General features: G+C 40.3%; 1 pseudogene; it reads right to left on the bottom strand.

Annotated features, from left to right (window-relative positions):
- Positions 1-3522: 3522 nt before the first annotated feature.
- Positions 3523-5033, bottom strand: LOC148106092 (zinc finger MYM-type protein 1-like; annotated as a pseudogene).
- Positions 5034-21346: the final 16313 nt, after the last annotated feature.

The raw sequence follows: 21346 nt of genomic DNA on the forward strand, positions 1-21346 counted from the left end.
GACAACAAAGTAAAGCTAGTTTTTGGCTATGAGCCCGACACAAACCCGACGTATTAGCCAGAGGTCGCTTATACCGAAGCTCCCTTAAATTAGCATGTATTACTAGCAGTGATGGGAATAACAGCATTACAAGTAACGACGCTACTTTTTTCAGTAACGAGTAATCTAACTAATTACTATTCCTATTGTTACAACGCCGTTACCGTTACTAACAAGGAAATGTGGTGGCGTCGCGTTACTATTTTTCAACAAACAGACGGTTGAAGCTGTGTTCAGCTTACCACATCTTATATCAGTAGCACGGAAGTAATCTGGGAGCTATAGCTTTAAGCAGCTGCGTGTGCTCCCGCGGACAAATGATCACTTTTTGGCACAACACCTGGAGCTAGGGGGCAAAACAATGGCATGAGTGCTACTGCTTGACTGAGGAAGAATAAAGTAGTGGTAAGCCATTCACACGACCACTTTAAGATGACAAAGCAACAAGGTGATATATACCAGTTTTTAAATTGTGTTAATAGGCCACGTAAAACCAGAGTCATGATAAACAATATATACGCTTCTTTTTTCCTGAATAGTTTCGTCACGTTTGCTGTCTAAGGACAGCGCTAGCAAGCACTGTCTGCTAATGACCAAAAAATTTAAAAAACAAAACACATAAACAGCCCGTTCGTGTTGGTGGAAAACTGTACCACGTTGACCAATCAAAAAAAAATGATATGACAACATGACATTTGGTTATTTAGGAAGAGGGGGAAGTTTTAGGCGTGAAATCGAGAGAGAGAGAGAGAAAGAAAGAAAGACAGCAGAAAAAGAAAGAGAGCGAGTTTTGAGATGTGAGAGATTTATGACGTTTAGTGTGTTTGGAGTGTGTAGTTAATGTGTTGTCTTGTGTAGATAGTGTGTAGTGTTGTGGATAGTTTTGTGTTGTGTGTCACAACAATGAGGTGACTGCTGTCTCTAGGTAAAAAACAGGATGAGTGATACACCTGCTGCTGTCAGACCTGAAGGTATCAGGCTGTGAAATTATTTTTTGGAGTGGCACAAATAATTTGTGTGACATCTTGTTGAATGGAGAACACCTGATTGTTGTGTAAATAGTTTGAAATGGTTATTTAAAAAAAGGGTAAATGGCTGCAAATAACTTTTGATTGCCAAAATTGCGGACTATGAGTGGAGAGCATAAAAAGTTCTTATTTTTATCCTGAGGATAACCTTATCTGTTGTTCACTAGCACTGGTCTCTGGTTCATGGTTGATGTCAACAGCACGGGTGGCCCGCTTGATAGGGGAAAAGTGAAATATAGGCTGCAAATCCTATTCACATTTAGCTAGCATTAGTGCTAGCCAGTTGGTATGTTACTGTCTGCTGACAGGCTCTCTGTCACTCTGTCCTGCTTTAGGTGTAGCATTGTCTTAAGTATTATCTTCATCTCAGTTCATTGTAATAAGCTATACTTTCACACTTGTGGTGCTTGCTCTGCAAACACAGTCCCATTCGTTCAGTTATTTTGGTAAAAGTTTGTGTTAAAGTGACAACTTACAACATATCAATACTTATCAGTTAAGTATAATCAGCATAACAATGAGGCTTTTGTTTTACTCGAGTTGTTCTTTGCATATGATTACTTTGCAAATTTCTCCAAGGGAACCCAAATGGCCAGCAGCAGCCCTTTCAGAAAGCTAGAGCTACTTCTAAACCTGCAGGTTATGTGCCTCAAATATACCCCTTTTCGTTGCTCCAGATGTGGGGAGGCAGATGAACGTTCGAGGTGGCATCGTCCCCTTCTTTTGTGCTGAAATGTGCGTTTGCATTAGATTCTTTTTTCTACGTGCCTTTGTTTATGCATAAGTGTTAGTTGTTCTTAGATTGTTCCAGGAAGGGTTACCTTTTTGTCAATAAAATCCATGTTAATGATTGAAACAATGTCTCGTGTCTTATAAGTAAAATAAACATGTACAAACTGCTCATTAACACAATCTTGATGTAATTATAATCAGGGGTTTTGTTTAATGAGGGTTCTTTGGGTGTTTTGTGACAGATAAAACCCACAATCTTACAGGGAGCTCACTTAATTCAAACTGAAAGTCCAGTAAATATTCAGGAAATTTGTGTTAAATAACACTTAAAATCTAAATTTACATGTGATATTAGGTAAAATTAACAGTAAATTGTAATTTTAAAGCCTCTAGTTTTTTTGACATGTTTTGAAAGATAAATCAAATTATTTTGTGCTGTATAATGTAGTATTACATCAAATATAATTGAATATACAACTTTTTTACATCAAATAGTGTTATTTAACCCAACTGTTAACTGTATATTTCTGTACATTTAAGCATTATTATTCATATTGCCACATTCATTGACCTTGTTTATAGGTAATTTCATTGTTTAATCACGTTAAAATGTTCCTAATTTAATGTTTAAAAGCACTTGGAAAAAGCAAAATCATCCCATGTAAAATTAGTGCAACAAACTCTATTTTCATTACTGAAAATAATTGTATTTTTATGAGAAAGTTATTTTCTGTTATTTACGGTATTATTTTGGCACCCCAGCTGCCGGAATATTACTGTTTTTTTAGAATTTTTTTTTTTAACAGTGTACCTTTGACGTTGCGTGACGAACTCTGTATTCCTCGACCACACGTAAACGCAAAAAAGGAGTTTTAAAAAATCTCTGTTTTTGGTGATTCGAAACGCCGTTTACGTGTGGACGAAACAGCTGCGTTTTCAAAAATACCCGTGTAGGTGTGGCCGTAGCATAAAAGAGTTAGTAGTTTATTTTATTACTACCTTTAATTTATTGCAGATTACTTGTATTTGCTTAACTGTTTACTAAGGTGTGAAATAAACCACAATGGAGCAAAATATGGGTGTGTGTGGTTGGAGGATGTGTTTGTGTGTGTGCGTGTGTGTGCATGCGTGTGTGTGAGTGCGTGCGCGGGGGGGGCGTGACTTGCAGTCAAGTAGAGATTTGTCTGCTACTGGAACTCGTTGAGGCTTTTTGTTATTTGGGCTCTAATTTGAGTTGCTATTAATTTGCCATTTCTGATGCTGGTGACTCTGATGAATTTATCCTGACTCTTGGTATTCCTTTCCTGGGGTGGTCCTCATGTTAACCAGTTTCATTGTAGCTCTTGATGGTTTTTGCAACTGCACTTGGGGACACATTCAGAGTTTTGGCAATTTTCTGACTGACTGACCTTCAGCTCTTAAAGCAGGGGCGTCACTAGGTTTTAAGGACAGGGGGGGCTTAGGCCCCAAGAGATGCACACGATATATGAACGAACGTAGTGAATGAGCACAAAATTTCACAAACAGAAAACAAAGAAAACTGAGAAATTGTTTTCCTACTTTTTTGGACAGATTAAAGACCACCAATAGATCTATTGTTTTATTTCAGTCTGTTTTAAAATACAGTACAACAAGAAAACAGAGGAAATGTGTTTGCTGCATCAATAACAAGAAAAAAACTGAAAATAAAAAAGTACATCATTTTTATGGCTGCAATCACCAGTTACTTGGTGGGTGGAAGCATCAAAGAATGACGTCTGTTTTTAAGAGTGGCAAATCGGTCAATCACTCTGTTGTGACCCAGATGCTGAAGCGTGTCTTTTTCAATAGACATGACTGCAAGACTGTGAAGTCTTTTCTGACCCATTGTTTGACGCAGCCAGGAGTGCAGCCGACGCAGTGCACTAAAGGACCTTTCGCACGAGCAGCTGCTGACAGGCACTGTTAGAGCAACTTGGATGGTTGCCTTCAGAGAGAGAAACATGTCTGAATCAAGGAGGTTGTACACAGACAACATATTTTCGAGTGGAAACCAGCCTCTGTTTTCCGGGTAAGAAAGTTTCTGGCCACCAGAACCTCCTCTTTTGTCAGATCAAGTCTGTAGTGCTTTGCAAGTTCATTCAAGTGTGGTTCACTCAAGAAGTTCTCAGATTTAGGACTGCATGCCTGGATGCCTTTTAGCAGCCCTGCATCTACACTGCAAAATCTTTGATCAAGCTCGCCAACCATCCGATCCACACAAGGGAAAAGTAACTCTCTTTTCAATGTGTCTGAGTTGTTCAATTCAGTGCGTGAACCCACAGTTGCCTCCAGGACAAAATCCTCCATCATCTGTTTGTGCCTTGTCTTGGCACCTGGTTCAGGGATACTGTGGGTGTTACACAGGGCCTTGGTTTTCTCATACAACTCTAGCAAATGCATCTGAGTGTTTGCCCTTTGGTGTGTCACACACAGCTTGTTTGCAGATAAAAGCTTCTGCCAGGTCTAAAGTCTCTTTCTGCAGGAATTTGTGGAGTCCTTCGGTTTTAGACAGAATCGACTGAAACATCAGTCGTGCATAGACTGCTGAGAACTTGTAGAACTTTGCTCTGAGACCAACAGCTATGGGGGATCCAATTGCAGATAGGCACTCCAAAATGGCAGGCAATGTCTCAAGAACTGCACTGACTGATCGCAACTGACATGCCCAGTGAGTGTTTGAAAGTTGCACAAGCTCAAAGCTCCAAGCTTTGCCTGAGTCTCCATGAACTTATGATGATTGACTAGGGAGGTGCTGAAGAAAGAATACACACACTCCAACAAGCTGAAAAGCTCCATAGCCTCTGGGACAGCCTTGCAAGTATTGCACAAAACCAGGTTGAGTTGATGAGCATAACAATGCACATAGATAGCCTCAGGATGGAGCCTTCTAAAATGTGCTTGTACACCTCCAGTGGAGCCACTCATAACAGCTGCACCATCATATGTTTGTGCTACACACTTAAGCTCTGCAAGACCATTGTTTTGGATCTGCTGCTGAATCTCATTTGCAATGGACTGGGCATCAAATGATTTTATCTCTGCAAGTGCAAGGAAACGCTCCTTCACTGCACCCTCTGACATGTACCTGACACAAACAGCTAACTGCTCTGCCTTTTCCTCCCTTGCCTCATCTGCCATGATGGAATAGACTTTAGACTTTGTCATTTCAGATACAATGACACTAGTAACCTCCTGGGCACAACAGTCAATCATGTCATTCTGGGTGTTGGCGAGATATACTGTGCATTTTTGGGGATTATGTTTTTGAAGAAAAGGATCAAACTCCTTCAAAAGCTCTATGCACGCAAGAAAATTCCCTCTGTTTGGGCTGTCTTCACCTTCATCATGGCAACGAAAAGAGAGTCCCTGTCTCCCTAACTTACTGCAACAATTTGTCTGAGATACTCTCTTCTTTCGACTATCTCACTCACATTTGCAGTTGCTATCATCTGTGCAACGATTCCCTGTTTGCTAGTTCCCTGGTAGCTTTTCCATGTAACAACACTGTCATGTGTTTGTGCCATCATGCTTGGCAAAGATGACTAAAGCTTTCTTCCAGTTCTTGCAACCGCTACTGACCAAACAATCATGTTTGATGTTTTTGTCAAACACTCTACATGGGAAGCAGAAAGCTGCATTCTGGTTGACTGAATATTCTAACCAGTTGTGCTTTTCAAATCAGCTGTGGTTAAATGCTCGCTTCTGTGTACCAAAAGTATCATGTGGATAGCTCTTCAGCTTTACCTGTCTGGGCCCTGTGTCTTTGTCACCTAAATCAAACCCTGTAGTAGAATGAGTTGCTGCAGCTGCTTCATCATTTTCCCTCTCTTGGCCTGTTTGTTCTCCTCTCTCTGTAATAACTTGATCTTCCTCTGCCTCTCCATCCATTTGCTGCAACTCCTCTGTCTCTCCTTGCTCTCTCCGACTTGAACTTGTCTGTTGACCTTTTTTCTCCTTCTGCCTCACCCTTCAATATACATTAAAACATACAGAATTGTAATGTAAATTGCTAATATCATGACTTCTGCTCACACGCCACAATAATTTGTTGCTCCCAAATATTTTGAAGTTACAAACATTACATTTTGAGCTCGCATGTGACTAAAATGGTTGCAATTTAAAGCCCTGAAAAATATTACTAAATTACTTGAATTGAAGTAATATTAAAATAGAACCCTCAAAAATATGTGAGTCAGGCTAATTTGACATATATATATATATATATATATATATATATATATATATATATATATATGTAAGGTACACAATACACAAAATTCATGGTTCGGTTCGGTTCGATACTTTGGTGTCACGGTTCGATATTTTTTCGATACAAAAAAAATGTTCATGCCTTTTTATTAATTTGTCATTTATTAAATTTTCACGGCACATTCTGCACCACATCTCTGTGCGTTCATCATTTGTTTGAAGCCAGCTCACCTCTTGCAACCACTTTTCCAAGAATACGCGCTTCTTTTGTGGTTCGGACTCCTGACATTTCTTTGGAGGTGGAGGAACACCAAAGTAATTGCTTAAAGGAGCTTCTTCGACATCTTTAAGAGTTCTAAACAAATGTCTGTCCTCCTACAGAAAATCTTATGTACGCAAACACGCGTTGCAACTTCTTATCTTGTGCGCGTTTTTTATTTTGACAGCGAATGCGCACCTGCGGACCACTTATGTGCAGCCCTGGTTATTTAGCTCGTCATATTGCAGCCACAGAAATTCTTTTGTCCATGAAACCATAAAGCTGCACTTTCTTTTTGCCTTATAGTCTGATTTGTCATACGTTTTGTGGTAAGCTTTTCTTTGGCTGTCACTTCTTCACCCTGACCTGTCTTATTTGCAAAGTGAAAGCAAAAAACAAGCGCAAATTCAAACGCGATTTCAATATGTCACATATTGACAGTGGCTCACCGATGCCAATGACATAATTACCCAGCTACATTTCCAAAAGAATGCAAAAGCATTGACATATATTTTTCCTTCCTACGATAGGCCGACGGGCAGGGCAGGGCAGCCCGACTGGAAAAATCGCTAGCACCGGGACGTCGGGCTAGCGATTTTGCGAGCCCTGTATCTGATTGAGGAATCACTCATCTTTGGAAAAGAGAGTTTATTACAGAGAAATGTCTCTTTCCAAAATAAAAGCTATACTATACGCTTCTTCTGGGCTATATTCTCAGCAGCATATTAAACACATCAGGTTCCCATAAGGAGAATCATGTGCTAACGGCTGTCTAAATGACTCGGGTAAAGTTTGTAGCATGCGTGCTTGTTGTTTTTGTCTGCTTCCACTTGTCTTTGCACTAGGATGATGTTGGCGTAAATGTGCAGTCATATTTGTTGTGTTCTGTCAGCGTTAATCTGAAATGAGGTTAACGCCACAACACGGCAAATCTCCGTTAACGAGCTACCGCCGATCGCCCCGTGCGTGGGGCTGGACGGCCAACACGTTAACGAGCTAACTGCGCTAACACACTAGTTCCCACCCATGTAATTGAGCATTGCTGGCACATCCAACATACTGTTTTACTTTAGTCCATGACGCGCTTACCTTCAGGGTCATACGTCACATGAAAACCAAAATAGTTCCAAACGCCAGATCTGAATGAGGGTGGGGGAGGTTCAATTTGCCATGTTGCAAGGAGAGCTTAACTTCCTTCTCGCTAGCTTGCCCTGCGCTCAGTGAATCTGTGTTCGACTACTCCGCCTAGGCTGCACTGTCGAGCGCAGATCCACTGAGCGCTCAACACAGACAGCATCGTCAGAAGGAAAGTTGATAAAATAAATTAAAAATGTTGTATTGTTCGATACATATGCGTACCAAACCGAAAGCACTGTATCGAACGGTTCAATATCAATACGAGTATCGTTGCACCCCTAATATATATATATATATATATATATATATATATATATATATATATATATATATATATATATATATATATATATATACACAGTGGGGCAAAAAAGTATTTAGTCAGCCACCGATTGTGCAAGTTCCCCCACTTAAAATGATGACAGAGGTCAGTAATTTGCACCAGAGGTACACTTCAACTGTGAGAGACAGAATGTGGAAAAAAAAATCCATGAATTCACATGGTAGGATTTGTAAAGAATTTATTCGTAAATCAGGGTGGAAAATAAGTATTTGGTCAATAACAAAAATACAACTCAATACTTTGTAACATAACCTTTGTTGGCAATAACAGAGGTCAAACGTTTACTATAGGTCTTTACCAGGTTTGCACACACAGTAGCTGGTATTTTGGCCCATTCCTCCATGCAGATCTTCTCAAGAGCAGTGATGTTTTGGGGCTGTCGCCGAGCAACACGGACTTTCAACTCCCGCCACAGATTTTCTATGGGGTTGAGGTCTGGAGACTGGCTAGGCCACTCCAGGACATTCAAATGCTTCTTACGGAGCCACTCCTATGTTGCCCGGGCGGTGTGTTTTGGATCATTGTCATGTTGGAAGACCCAGCCTCGTTTCATCTTCAAAGTTCTCACTGATGGAAGGAGGTTTTGGCTCAAAATCTCACGATACTTGGCCCCATTCATTCTGTCCTTAACACGGATCAGTCGTCCTGTCCCCTTGGCAGAAAAACAGCCCCATAGCATGATGTTTCCACCCCCATGCTTCACAGTAGGTATGGTGTTCTTGGGATGCAACTCAGTATTCTTCTTCCTCCAAACACGACGAGTTGAGTTTATACCAAAAAGTTCTACTTTGGTTTCATCTGACCACATGACATTCTCCCAATCCTCTGCTGTATCATCCATGTGCTCTCTGGCAAACTTCAGACGGGCCTGGACATGCACTGGCTTCAGCAGCGGAACACGTCTGGCACTGCGGGATTTGATTCCCTGCCGTTGTAGTGTGTTACTGATGGTGACCTTTGTTACTTTGGTCCCAGCTCTCTGCAGGTCATTCACCAGGTCCCCCCGTGTGGTTCTGGGATCTTTGCTCACCGTTCTCATGATCATTTTGACCCCACGGGATGAGATCTTGCGTGGAGCCCCAGATCGAGGGAGATTATCAGTGGTCTTGTATGTCTTCCATTTTCTGATGATTGCTCCCACAGTTGATTTTTTCACACCAAGCTGCTTGCCTATTGTAGATTCACTCTTCCCAGTCTGGTGCAGGTCTACAATTCTTTTCCTGGTGTCCTTCGAAAGCTCTTTGGTCTTGGCCATGGCGGAGTTTGGAGTCTGACTGGTTGAGGCTGTGGACAGGTGTCTTTTATACAGATGATGAGGTCAAACAGGTGCCATTCATACAGGTAACGAGTGTATACAAGCAGAGTGTAAAGTAGCAGTGAAAACGAGGACTGGATTTTCAGTAATGTGGATGTCCCCTGTGAACAATTGGAATGGATTGGATAACGAAGCACTGACGCTACCTTAACAGTGTAAAGTGAAGGGGACCAACCGAGTTATGATCATATTTATGTGAATAGTGACAGGTTTATATTATTATTTCTTTAAACTCATATTCCTGCATCTTTATATTGAATTCGTCTGCAAGTTCTGTAAAAAAAAAAAAAATCGAATAAGTTTAAAAAAAAAAGGGCTTAAGAATATTTTAGGGAGGCTTCAGCACCCCTAAAATAATCCTAACGACGCCACTGTCTTAAAGTAATGATGGACTGAGGTTTCTCTTTACTTACCTGATTGGTTCTTGCCATAATATGAATTCTAACAGTGGTCAAATACGGCTGTCAGCTGTGTACCAACCTGACTTCTGCACAACACAACTGATAGTCCCAACCCCATGAAGAAGGCAAGAAATTCCACAAATGAACCCTGATGAGGCCCACCTGTGAAGTGAAACCATTTCAGGTGACAACATCATGAAGCTCATAAAGAGAAGGCCAAGGGTTTGTAGCACTGTCAACAAAGCAAAGGGTGTCTCCTTTCAGGAATCTAAAATATAAAACACATCCAGAGTTCAATTTTCAATTTGGTACATAATTCATTATATCTTGGTTCATGTATTTAAAGTGTTCAGTATGTATCTACAATGTAGAAAGTAGTAAAACTAAAGAAAAACTATTAAATGAGAAGTTGTGTCCAAACTTTTCACTGGTAGTCTATATGTTTACAAAAGGGAAACATAGAAATTATGAACTGAAATTTAGAAAGCATATTTTACTCTTCTCGTAAATTATCTCTTTTTAGGCTGTTTGACTGAGTCAACTCATGTGTTGTGACACAAAGTAATTTTAAAAAATACCACCAGATTTGAGAAATTAGTCATATAAGGCTACTTGGGGAGTTACACTAAATAATAAAATAAAGTAAATAAAACTAAGTAGCAGGTTTTTTTACAACTCTATTATACACTATATATTTTATGTTTTAAACAGTGTTATTACAATATTAGTGATATAAATACATTCACTCATGATATGTCACTTTGTAACATAAACAGGTTAATATTTTTCAAAACTTTATTATGAATAAAAACCTAACCTCGTCTCCTAACGCATTTAACTCAACAAGTCTACACATTTGTGTCCAACATTAAAAATGTGCACACACTTCTTTTTTTTACTCTCAGCTATGCACACAAATTGTTCTGCTCTATTATTTTTCCTGCATAGAGGTGGCATGTTATCAGGAGGGCTTTATCAGACACACAGACTCTCACACATACACACACACATTCAGACTTTGTACAGTGTCTGCTAATTATGAATAATAAAGCAGAGGTTTAAATAATTGCCATGGTGGTCCTTTGGTGCCTCTCCAGCAGCTAAGTGGGTCACATTTGATGAAGCGTTTCCTTCCGATCCGTCCAGCACTCAAACCCCCGATAATAGCAAGCTGGTCTGGGAATTCAGTGGCATGACATCCTGCGGAAATTATCCAATATAGGCAGGGAGTATTTTTGGCAGGAAGAAAAAGCAACTCTCTGTGTGACATTTTTTATTGTGTGGGGGGGAAATAAATCAGATTCCATTACATTTGAGGGCACATATCATATTGGTATGACGTGTGCCGTCTCTTCAATATGATTTGGGGAATCTGAGGAATGGAAGGTTTTATACCAATGAATCCCAAACTGAATAGTAAGGTAAAGGTGCTGGAGATACTGGGAATTATAATAAATCCTCAGTTATATCCCAAACACACTACACTCTCAGAAAATATGTTACCTTATTGTACCTTTAAAGGAACAATGGCTTCCTGGGTCAGAACACTGTTCTAAGCTTGACAAAGAATATTTGTATTTTTGTGTTTTTAAACTCAAGACAAATCTTAAAACTTTGGCAACAATTCTGCACCTTAAAGTTAGACAAATATGTCTTTTAAAAGGAAAAGGTATGTTTTTTGCCACTATTACACTCTCTTTTCCAATGAGGCACAGTGGTGTTTTGTTCACTAAAACCCTTTAGATAAGAACTTACATTTTCCTTCTAATTACATTCATAATATTCATTCTTTTTGACTTTTGGGAATTGCTAGCTTAGCTTAGCTCATAGCCAAGTCACTAGCACCATGGCTTTTTTTACCTGTCTGTCCCACATTTTCCTGCTCAGCGTGTCAGTTGTTTAGCTCAGCCTCAGCCTCCTTTACTACTAAAGATACTTCTAGTAGATTTAGCCTGTTTGCAGCTCTGGAGGCCAGGATTAGTGAAATGGAGACCTGTAGTCAGTCCGGCCAAAGGTAGCATAACCACCGTGAGCTTTCCCCCAACACGTTGCCCCAAGCAATTGGAAAAAACAGGCAGGCTGGGTGATGGTGAGGGAGAAGTGTAGCCATAAACAGAAGTCCCTGGTATTTGTGGTCATCTATAATCCATCTGGCCCTTTCTTAGAGTTTTTATCTAGTGTCTCAGATTTTTTTATCTGATTTATTGCTCAGTTTACAAAAGTTAATTGTGGAGTTCCACAGCGTTCTGTGTTAGGACAAATTCAGTTTCCTGTAGGCAATATTATTCAAAGCCAAATGACACACACCAATTACTTAAACTGCAGGAATGTTAAAGACCCGGGGCCAGTCTGCTTATCTCCACCCCAGAGTAAAGGGAACCATCCCCTTAGTCTGGGGCCAATTGCCCTGTAAGTGTGCGTACAGAGTTCATTTCTGTTTGTCTTCATGTTGGGCGAGTGCTGAGTATTTCTATACTCGGCACTCGTGTTTGGACTGTATGCATAAGCGTTTGTGTCTGTGTGTGCCTGTTTGTCTATGTGTCAGGTTGGGTCTTAGGCTATGTCCACACGTACCCGGGTATTTTTGAAAATGCAGATTTTTCTATGCGTTTGCGCCTTTCGTCCACACGTAAAAGGCGTTTTCGGTCACTGAAACCTGAGATTTTTAAAAACTCCTGCCAGGGGGGATATTTTCAAAAACTCAGTTTTTGCGTTTACGTGTGGATGAGGTAAACTGAGAAAACGCAGCGTCAAAGGTGTGCACATTTTTTGATGTCACACTGTGCGCCACGTTATTGTTTCGGTGAAATGAATTTCTACAATGGTGGACGTAGACAAAATACGTTACTGTTAATTTACTCTCTGCAGTGTTTAAATGCTTATATATACACACACAGTTACTGTCCCTCCACACATACGACTCAGTTCTGCTTCTATGCGCCATCTTTGTTTACTCTTTCCCGCCCAGGCTTATTGACTTCTGATTGGCCAACATTTCTACACGGATAGGAATATAGCGCCACCTGCTGCTTTGGCATGTTCCTAGCAGCATTTTTCCTTTGTTTTTGGCTTTTATGTGTGGACGGGATTTTTTTTCTAAACAAAAACAGAAAATCTTCGTTTTCAAAAATACCCGTGTACGTGTGGACATAGCCTTAGACTCCATCTCTCTCGGAACATCTCAGGCCCCCAAAACACACCATATCTTAAAATGTAAGAAGAAAATTCACATTTTACTTTTTTTCCATCCAAATACAAAATGAAAATATCTTCTAATATTGCATCTTAAAAACTTGAAGAATCTGTACAAATACAGACCTTATACTGTTTGTGAAATGTGCTAAAAATGACCATGAGGTCCAGTAATTGGGAAAGAAATAGACTTTTACCTCTACTTCTGAGAGTGCACTGATTTGGCCCCATAACATTCATTAACATACTAATTAGATGAAGGGAATCTTAGAATTCAACAGTCTTAAATGCAGATATACTACACTTAAATGACTTTTAGCTGCTCAATTATTCACAAGAGGTCACCACAGCAGGTAGCGCCTCATGTTTGGGTTGGCAGAATTTTGATGTTGGGCAGCCTTTTCTGACACAACTCTAAAGACATATGTGTTTCCTCCCATAATGTACTATATTCACATGCAACAATCATTTAGTCCTTTTCTGCAGTCAGAAATATTGGCACATAATCCAAGATGTCCATATTGCATGGAATTAACTGGAAATAAATGTCATGGACACTGGGTTCTGTGTCCAAGTTTTAGACTTTGAATTTATTGTTGGGTTCTTCTATTTTTGATGTTTGGAGCTTTTTTTTTTTAGATTTTTTTGCATTATAGCAGTTATTTCCTCCTTGATTTCTTTATGGTTATTCCCAGTTTTACCTTTAATCTTAACAAAAAACAGACTGCAATAAAAAATAAAACAGTTAAAGTTCTAATTCTTATTCACTTTTTCGTGTTTAGGTCCCCAATTCACGTCTCTGTGTGTACCAGTTTGTTTGCCTTTGTTCTCAGTTTCATAGTGCTGTTTGTTCGCTGTCACGTTTTGTCTTTTTGATCTATAGACTTTATCGCTTGCCACTTGGACGTTTTTCTTTTTTTTTTTTTTATCTTGTTTCATTTTGTTTATGAACTCTGTCCGGTGAGTTTGCTTTTGGGTCCTCATATTTATGGGCTCAAATTGTGGTCATAAATATTTTGTACTTGTAAATCAGTTTTGTATGTTTAAAAATAATTTGTGTGTGTGTAAAAAAGATTTGTATGTGTAAAACGAATTTGTGTGCGTAAAAAAGATTTGTGTGTGGACTTACGTGTGAAACTCTGCACTCAAGTTTCAAGTTACAAGTATGAATTTTGACCCTATTTTTCTTCCTTTCATCTGATTGGCCAATGTCATGTCAATTTAATGTTTTTGTTAGTGAATTTATATATTTTTTTCCAATAAACATTTGTAATGACTAATGTCTCTGTTCTACTACACAGCAAATATTGGCACCCAACTTGACACATTTAGAATTTATTTCATATTATACTAATGACGAAATATACTAATATAGTGGGTTGCAAAAGTTTGGGCAACCTTGTTAAAAGACATTATTTTCCTGTATAAATCGTTGGTTGTTACAATAAAAAATGTCAGTTAAACATATCATGTAGGAGACACACACAGAATACCACCGTCGCTGGTCCTCCCGTACCCCCCAACATCAATAACGCGGAAGCGATACCTTGCATCCACAACCGCAAGGAGAACAATGGAAAAAGTTCCCTTGTAGTTGTGGAACATGGATCCTGAGTTGGGGGGTGCCTTCGTCTGGAAGTGCTTCCCATCCAGAGCTCCACAGCAGAGAGGGAAGTTTCAGCGCTCCTGGAATCCCTCTGCAATGGACCGCCAGTCTGCAGTTGAAGGCACAGCCATGAAATAATCCATTAGACTAGGGGTCTGCAACCTTTAACACCCAAAGAGCCACTTGGACCCGGTTTCCACGCAAAAGAAAACACTGGGAGCCGCAAATACTTTTTGAAATTTAAAATGAAGATAACTCTGTATATATTGTTTTTTACTTTTATGCTTTGTGTGAACAACTAAAGTAAGTAAGTAAAGTTTATTTATTAAGCGCTTTTCACAGACAGGCAGTCACAAAGCGCTGTACACAAATATTAAAATAAACAATACAATCAATAGACATTATACACAATGTAAAAGATCAAATGTACATAATGTAAAGAATATAAAATACATAGATCAACAAAAGGCTTGTTTGAACAGAAAAGTTTTTAACTGCTTTTTAAAAGAATCCACAGAGCAACTAAGCTGTGTTGCTTATGAACTCCATGAAGTGCTACAGAGAAAATTACATTTTATTTATGTAATTAACACATTTTAAACTCTTAAAGAAATATAACAAAAGGAAAGACACCCAGCTGAACTAAAATGATCCAGCAAACAAAAACTGTTGTGAACCACCCTTATATCGCCTTTGGGCTTTTGGAGCCTTGACCTTACTTTTAAAAAGTAATTGGAAAAAAGCACTATGCTGCTAAAAAAGGAAAAATAGATATTTGCAAAATTCTGCCTAAATATGTGTTTTACCTGGTTAATGTGTGTGGCGGGGCATGGTCTGCAGCGCCGCTGCAGGGGAGGCGGACGCACCTGAGCGGCACAATCACGCCTCGCCACCTTAAAGTCTGCGCTCTCTCTGCTGTTGTGTTGTCGGGCTTTGAGCTGAAAAGCTACAGCCAGCTGTATGCGTACAGCAACCGTGTGTGAAAAGTTGTCAGTAAAGAGATGCTGAAAAGTGTGTTCATGCAAACATTGTCGGGTCTGCCGTGATATGTTTACAATAAGACTTATGGTCCCGAACCTCTGCGCACAGCATCTGCAAATCGGGGCTTTCATCTTTACGCAGGACTGTAAGCTGTCATTTGTGAGGTGTGAGCGGTGTTTGTTTTAACATAGTTCATGGTGGAGCTGCTGACATAATGTGGATCCGAAGATCCATAACTGACCTACCTGGGGTCGAAAGTCTCGATAAATGCACTGCGTTTTGGCGGGTATACCGGCTTCCGCGAGTGTGACGCTTATTTTGAGCGGTGAAAAAATAATAAGATATAATTTTATTTTTATATTTCAAAATCACAATAATCTTCCAATTTAGAACTACAAGTTAAAAAAAAGAACTAAACACAAATGAAATACACTTCAGCTAAATACTTATAATTTATTTTCTCAAACCACCCGGAGCCGCAGTATAAGGACAAAAGAGCCGCATGCGGCTCCAGAGCCGCAGGTTGCCGACCCCTGCACTAGACAATCCCAGATGGCCGTCGCTACCTGGGGGATGATCTGGCTCTCCGTGGACACACCAACCCTAAAACTGAATGCGATGGTCCTGAAGGAGTCCCCAGTGGTAAGGAACCTGGACAAAATTGTTTAAAATTAGTATTATGTGTACTGCAGTTACAAAATACATGATTCCAATTCCAAAACACTTTTGTGATGTCAGATTTAAATTACAAAATCTTACATAAAACATTTTGTAATTATAAGGATAATTACATAATATATATTAGATATAATATAAAACAGTCTGCGGGGATTATATACAAATATTCAACTATACCAGATTTAAACCAGGTCTAAGTTAAAAAAAAGGAGTGAGTATCACTACAAAGATTAACCCACAGTGGTCCTCATACCACAGTTTGATATCAGCAAACACCGAGAGCATACATTGATATGACACCACAGCCATGCTGTCATTGCAAACACTGATAACAGCATAAATCGAATTAAATTGGGACTTGATGAGACCTTTTGAGTATCACTAGAAATATTATACACAGTCGTCTCTGTACCACAGTTTGCTATCAGTAAACACGACGGCATTCACTGTTAGCATACCACATCCATGTTAGCAGTGTATAAACGGATAGTTTAGCATATATTAGCACAGGTTTCAATAAAGGACTACCGTATTAAACACTTTTACTAACCTCAGGCAGACGGACAGGCGCTCTGCAGGTGGGATTGAGCGCCTGTAGTTGGTGTCTAGGCGGGCGATGCTGGGACCGACGCAGGACAGCAGGTCCTCAAACTAGCCGAGTGAAAGACGGTGGTATCGCTGAAATCGGCCGTCATCCAGGCGCAGCTCCTGGAGCAAGTGGTGAAACTCACCAAACTGCTCACCCCTCTGGAGGACCTGATGGACCCAGGTACGGCGGGGACGTCTTTTACGCCGCTGCTCTGCTCTCCACAGTAAATATAGAAGGGAGACTCTCTCTTCAAGCGCTAGCTCGACAGCTGCCATCTTGCAAAGATACCGTTAGGCACAACTTCCTCCCACATTTCTCCCACATTTCCGGTTCACCCGCGTCAAAATATGCAATTTTGAGGCGCGATTGATTTCTGTTGGACACGCGTCAAGGTGCGAATGTGCACGCGTCAAATTAGGGGCGTCTAGGGCATTTTCGCTCGCGTCTATTGCGTTCGGTATGAACACACCGTAAGGCTTTCATTTTGTGCAATATGAAATTCATGCATGAATGAGTTTGAGCCAGTTTACATCTTGTGGAGCGTGCCCTCTGGGCTTTCAGAGCACTTGTTCGGTCTTTTTGTGGCCCTTTCTACAGTTTTGGTAAAATAAAAAAAAGAGAAAGAAAGATGGTTTGTAAGGTTTGTTCAATGTACAGAAAAACAGTTTTCCAAGCTCCTCCATTTAGTGCCAGGATGTTTCTGCAATTGCGGGCTCACAGAGTAAAGATCATGTGTGACAAACATCCCTGCCAAGTGATTTTCTGTTGATTTCTTGCACACTTGCACACATTTCAAGAGAATTACCAAAACTTTGTCAGAACTATCCAAATGTCAATGGGCTGACTGGATAACCAAAAGAATCGAGCTTGCAATGAGATACACTCAGAAAAATAAAATTGTCATTTTGCAGCCATTGTTTTCTAGTGATTGTGTTTAGGAAAAATACTACTCATGTGATAAGTTAGAAAACTTTAATAATGTACATTGTGCATCAATGAATAGATTAGAACAGTTCTTGTGGACTAGATTTTGCAGCTTGACCTACCATAAAGACTAAAGGTCATGTGACCTTTAGATTCAAGATTCAAGAAAATTAAAGAAGCTTATTGTCAAACACACCGCAAAACACAAGTGGTTACACAGAGCAATGAAATTCTTACTTTGCAGGTTTCCTTTGTAGCACTTGTAGCTTATGTGTGGGTGTAGCCAGAATCTAAAGTGCAAGTAGTTGCAACACTGTCACAGTGCTAATATATACAGAGTATTCAATATTAAAATGTTTATATTGTATGAAGTCGTGTTATGTTGTATATAAATGTACAAAATTGCAAATTTACAGGTTAGGTTAAAGATAATTACAGTTTGACAGTTACTTATTAGTAGCCTGATGGCCTGTGGATAGAAGTTGTTTTTTAATCTGGTTGTCCTTGCTTTCACACTCCTGTAGCGTCTGCCAGATGGCAGAAGTGGGAAAAGTGTGAACAGTGCGTGCTGTGGGTGCAGTCCTTGATGACATTGTGTGCCTTTTTCCTGACCCGAGTGTTGTAGTGGTGGGAAGGATACTCCATAGATGAATTGTGCTGTTTTAATGACACACTGGAGTGTTTCCGTACCACATTATGATGGAGTTTGTCAGGATACTCTCCACTGTGCATCTGTAAAAGGCGCTGAGAATTTTGGAGGTTAATCCAAATTTTCTCAGCTTCCTTAGGAAGAAAAGTTGTTGTTGAGCCTTCTTGATGATGTGCCAAGTTTTATGGGTCCAGGTGAGATCCTCATTGATGTGGTTGCTGAGGAATTTGAAGGTCTTCACCCTCTCCACCTGTGTCCCGTTGATGTATAGTGGGGTGTGTTTGTCTCTCCTCATCCTCAGGTCAATAATCATCTCCTTAGTCTTTCAGCGTTTATATTTCCCAGGCACAAGAACACCAGCTGAGGTGTTGCTCTGGGAGGGGACACAGTCATGGGTGAAGAGCGTGTATAGGAGTGGACTGAGCACACAGCCTTGGGGAGTCCCTGTGCTCACTATCTTTTTACCTGATGTCCTGGTCCAAACTCTAACTGCCTGAGGTCTGCCTGTGAAGAAGTCCAGGACCCAGCGAACATAGGTGTCCTTATTTTCGAGGTGTGAGAGGGCTGTGCGGATGGCTGCAGTATCGGCGTCTTCGGTAGAACAATTCTTCCAATATGCAAATTGTAGAAGGTCTAATGTGTCCGGGATGGCTTCTTTGATATGGGACATGACTATCCTCTAAAAACAGTTCATTACAATTGAAGTGAGTGCGATGGGGCGATAGTCATTCAAAAAGGTTAGGTTGTTTCTTTAGCTCCCGATACATTGATTTTTGACCAGTTCTTTAGCAAGTTTTTTTTTACTGTTGTGCTGAGTAAGCTGGAAAAAGTTTCAATCTCGGCCCCCTGCCAATTTGCTTTCTACCTCTCTGCAACATTGACCAACGGACACAAGGCAGCAGGCCAACATACTGACAGCACTAAAGTCTTACGCAGTCTATAGAGTACCAAACCTTTCCCCAATAATGGCTAGTATGATAGCCAGGTGGATAGAGAACAGTTCCCAATTAGTGTAGCAGAAAAGAATGATGCATTGCTTCCATGACATGGGCACATGGCATAGTCTCCAGCTATATTGTCTTATTGTCTGGGAAACTATTTTGTGGACTGATGAGATAGGTGAACTTTTTGGAAGCTCTGCGTCATTTTACACCCGATGCAAAACTAACAGCATTTCATTCGTAGAGCATTATACAAAGAACCAAACATGGTGGTGGGAGTGCGATGGTCTGGGGTTGTTTTGCTGCATCAGGACCTGGATGATGCATATTTACTCTAGTAATCTGTGTATAATATTAAAACTAGTTTGATCTGAAACATTTAAGTGTGACAAATATACAAAAAACAAAAAAGCAAGAGGGCAAACACTTTTGTCAAAGCACTGTGCATATAAAATCCTCAACCCTTTTATGAAAGGCACTGGTGTTGAATTCAGTCACTGAAATTAATTAGATCAGCCAATTAACTTTACCTAAGCCAGTGGACCCAAATTCAGAGCTTGAAAATTGAGGCAATGTTTTAGGATTTTATTACAGAACTGGAAATAACGTAACAAGAGGGTAGCAAGGATTCAGTGGAGTTTTTCCTCCACTGAATCCTTGCTGCCCTCTTGTCAGAGTACTGGGATCCATGTGTGGCTGTGACAATGGGCAGACAGGGAATTCAAAAGCCATTAGGGAGCTCTTAGATGCTGGTTGGCACTCGAGGAAGGAATCTGAGACGGAGAAGGAGAGGAACAGTGTCAGTCTTGTGCATGGAAACACACAGGTACTTCAAAAAACTAGGGAGCCTTAGCACCACTACCACAGCAGTGGCAGCAGTAGACAGAATGATCTCTGTAAGAGCAGGAGGATGAAGTGGTGCTTCTAAACTGGAGGTGAGTGGAGATTGATCACAGGGGTGTCAGCCACCAAGATAAGCCACCCACAGACAGAGACTGAGCCAGTGCCACTAGTCCTCCTGGACAAATAGGTAACGATATCAAAGGATATATTTCAAACCAAAACCCACAATGTTTTCTTAAACCAAACACACGGGATCTAAACCTGAGTCTTGTGAGTGAAACTCCTGCCTTTGTTTGATCCGTGCCTGTGCTTTTTGGTAAAAACTATCTGTCACACAAAGAACCAGCACATCTACAGGGTAGGTTGCATCACCAAAGTAGTTAAGAATTAGCAAAAAATAAAAACCACTCTGTCTCACTCAATCTTCTTGGCCAATGGAAAATGGATTGCTGATGCAGTTTAAGTTTAGACTGGATTCATGTTGCAAGCCTGTCTCTAAGCCTGTCTCTTTGTGTCCAGAGACACAGAGAGAGGAAAAGTACTTTGTTTTAATGTGAATATATGTTAAGGCTACATATGAAGGTTCTTTGTTGGTGCACAAACATATACTTCCAGTAAGGTCCAAGATGTCATCTCAGCCAGTCCCTATATGGTGCACAGTTACAGTCTGGATTTGAACATTTGTTTGTATGACTTAACTACAGAAGTCGTAATTCTGTCATATAGACACTATTTATATCTAGAAACTATTTCATTCTACCTCTGCACCACTGATGCTAGATGGATAAATAAATGAGAGATGTAAGATAGAATCAAAACAGATTAGAGGAAGAATTAGACAATGTTGAGACGTGAATGGAGATGTTTAATTCTGAAAGGCCTGAGAGCGAGTTGAAGGCCACAAAGAAACTTCATGCTTTTAATTACAGCTTTGGTCTCCCCGCTCTGACAGCACGTAAAGGTCAGGGAGCCACAGGGAGGCTTGGCCTAATGTCAGCCATTCACCTGGGTGAATGAGTGAAGATTACATTTAACCAGATGTGCATGTATGTATGTACAAATGTGTGTGGGTATGTGCACCTCCCTTATTGCTGAGTAAACAGTGAGCAGGCAAGAAAATAACAAGGTGACAGACGTGGGAAAGTGTCACACCAGTTTAATATGAGGAGTGACAGTGGTGTCACTTTGTGTGTGTGTGTGTGTGTGTGTGTGTGTGTGCGTGTGTGTGAGAGAGAGAGAGAGAGAGAAAAGAAGAACCACCCTCTCTATAATAGCAACAAGACCTTTCTCTTCAGGTTGATTTGTCTATGGTTATCAGGGATGTCTTTGTCTCTGCAAGCGTCTAAGTGTTCAAGTCCACAAGAATGAAAAAGTCCATATTAATTTTCTTCACAGGGTGTCAAATGGTTTCAGTAGTGAGCCTATTAAAAAGAACAGCTTAGGCAAATTTGGCATATGA

This window comes from Neolamprologus brichardi, chromosome 2, assembly GCF_056152115.1.
Source record: "Neolamprologus brichardi isolate AB-2024 chromosome 2, ASM5615211v1, whole genome shotgun sequence".
NCBI classification, from domain to species: domain Eukaryota; kingdom Metazoa; phylum Chordata; class Actinopteri; order Cichliformes; family Cichlidae; genus Neolamprologus; species Neolamprologus brichardi.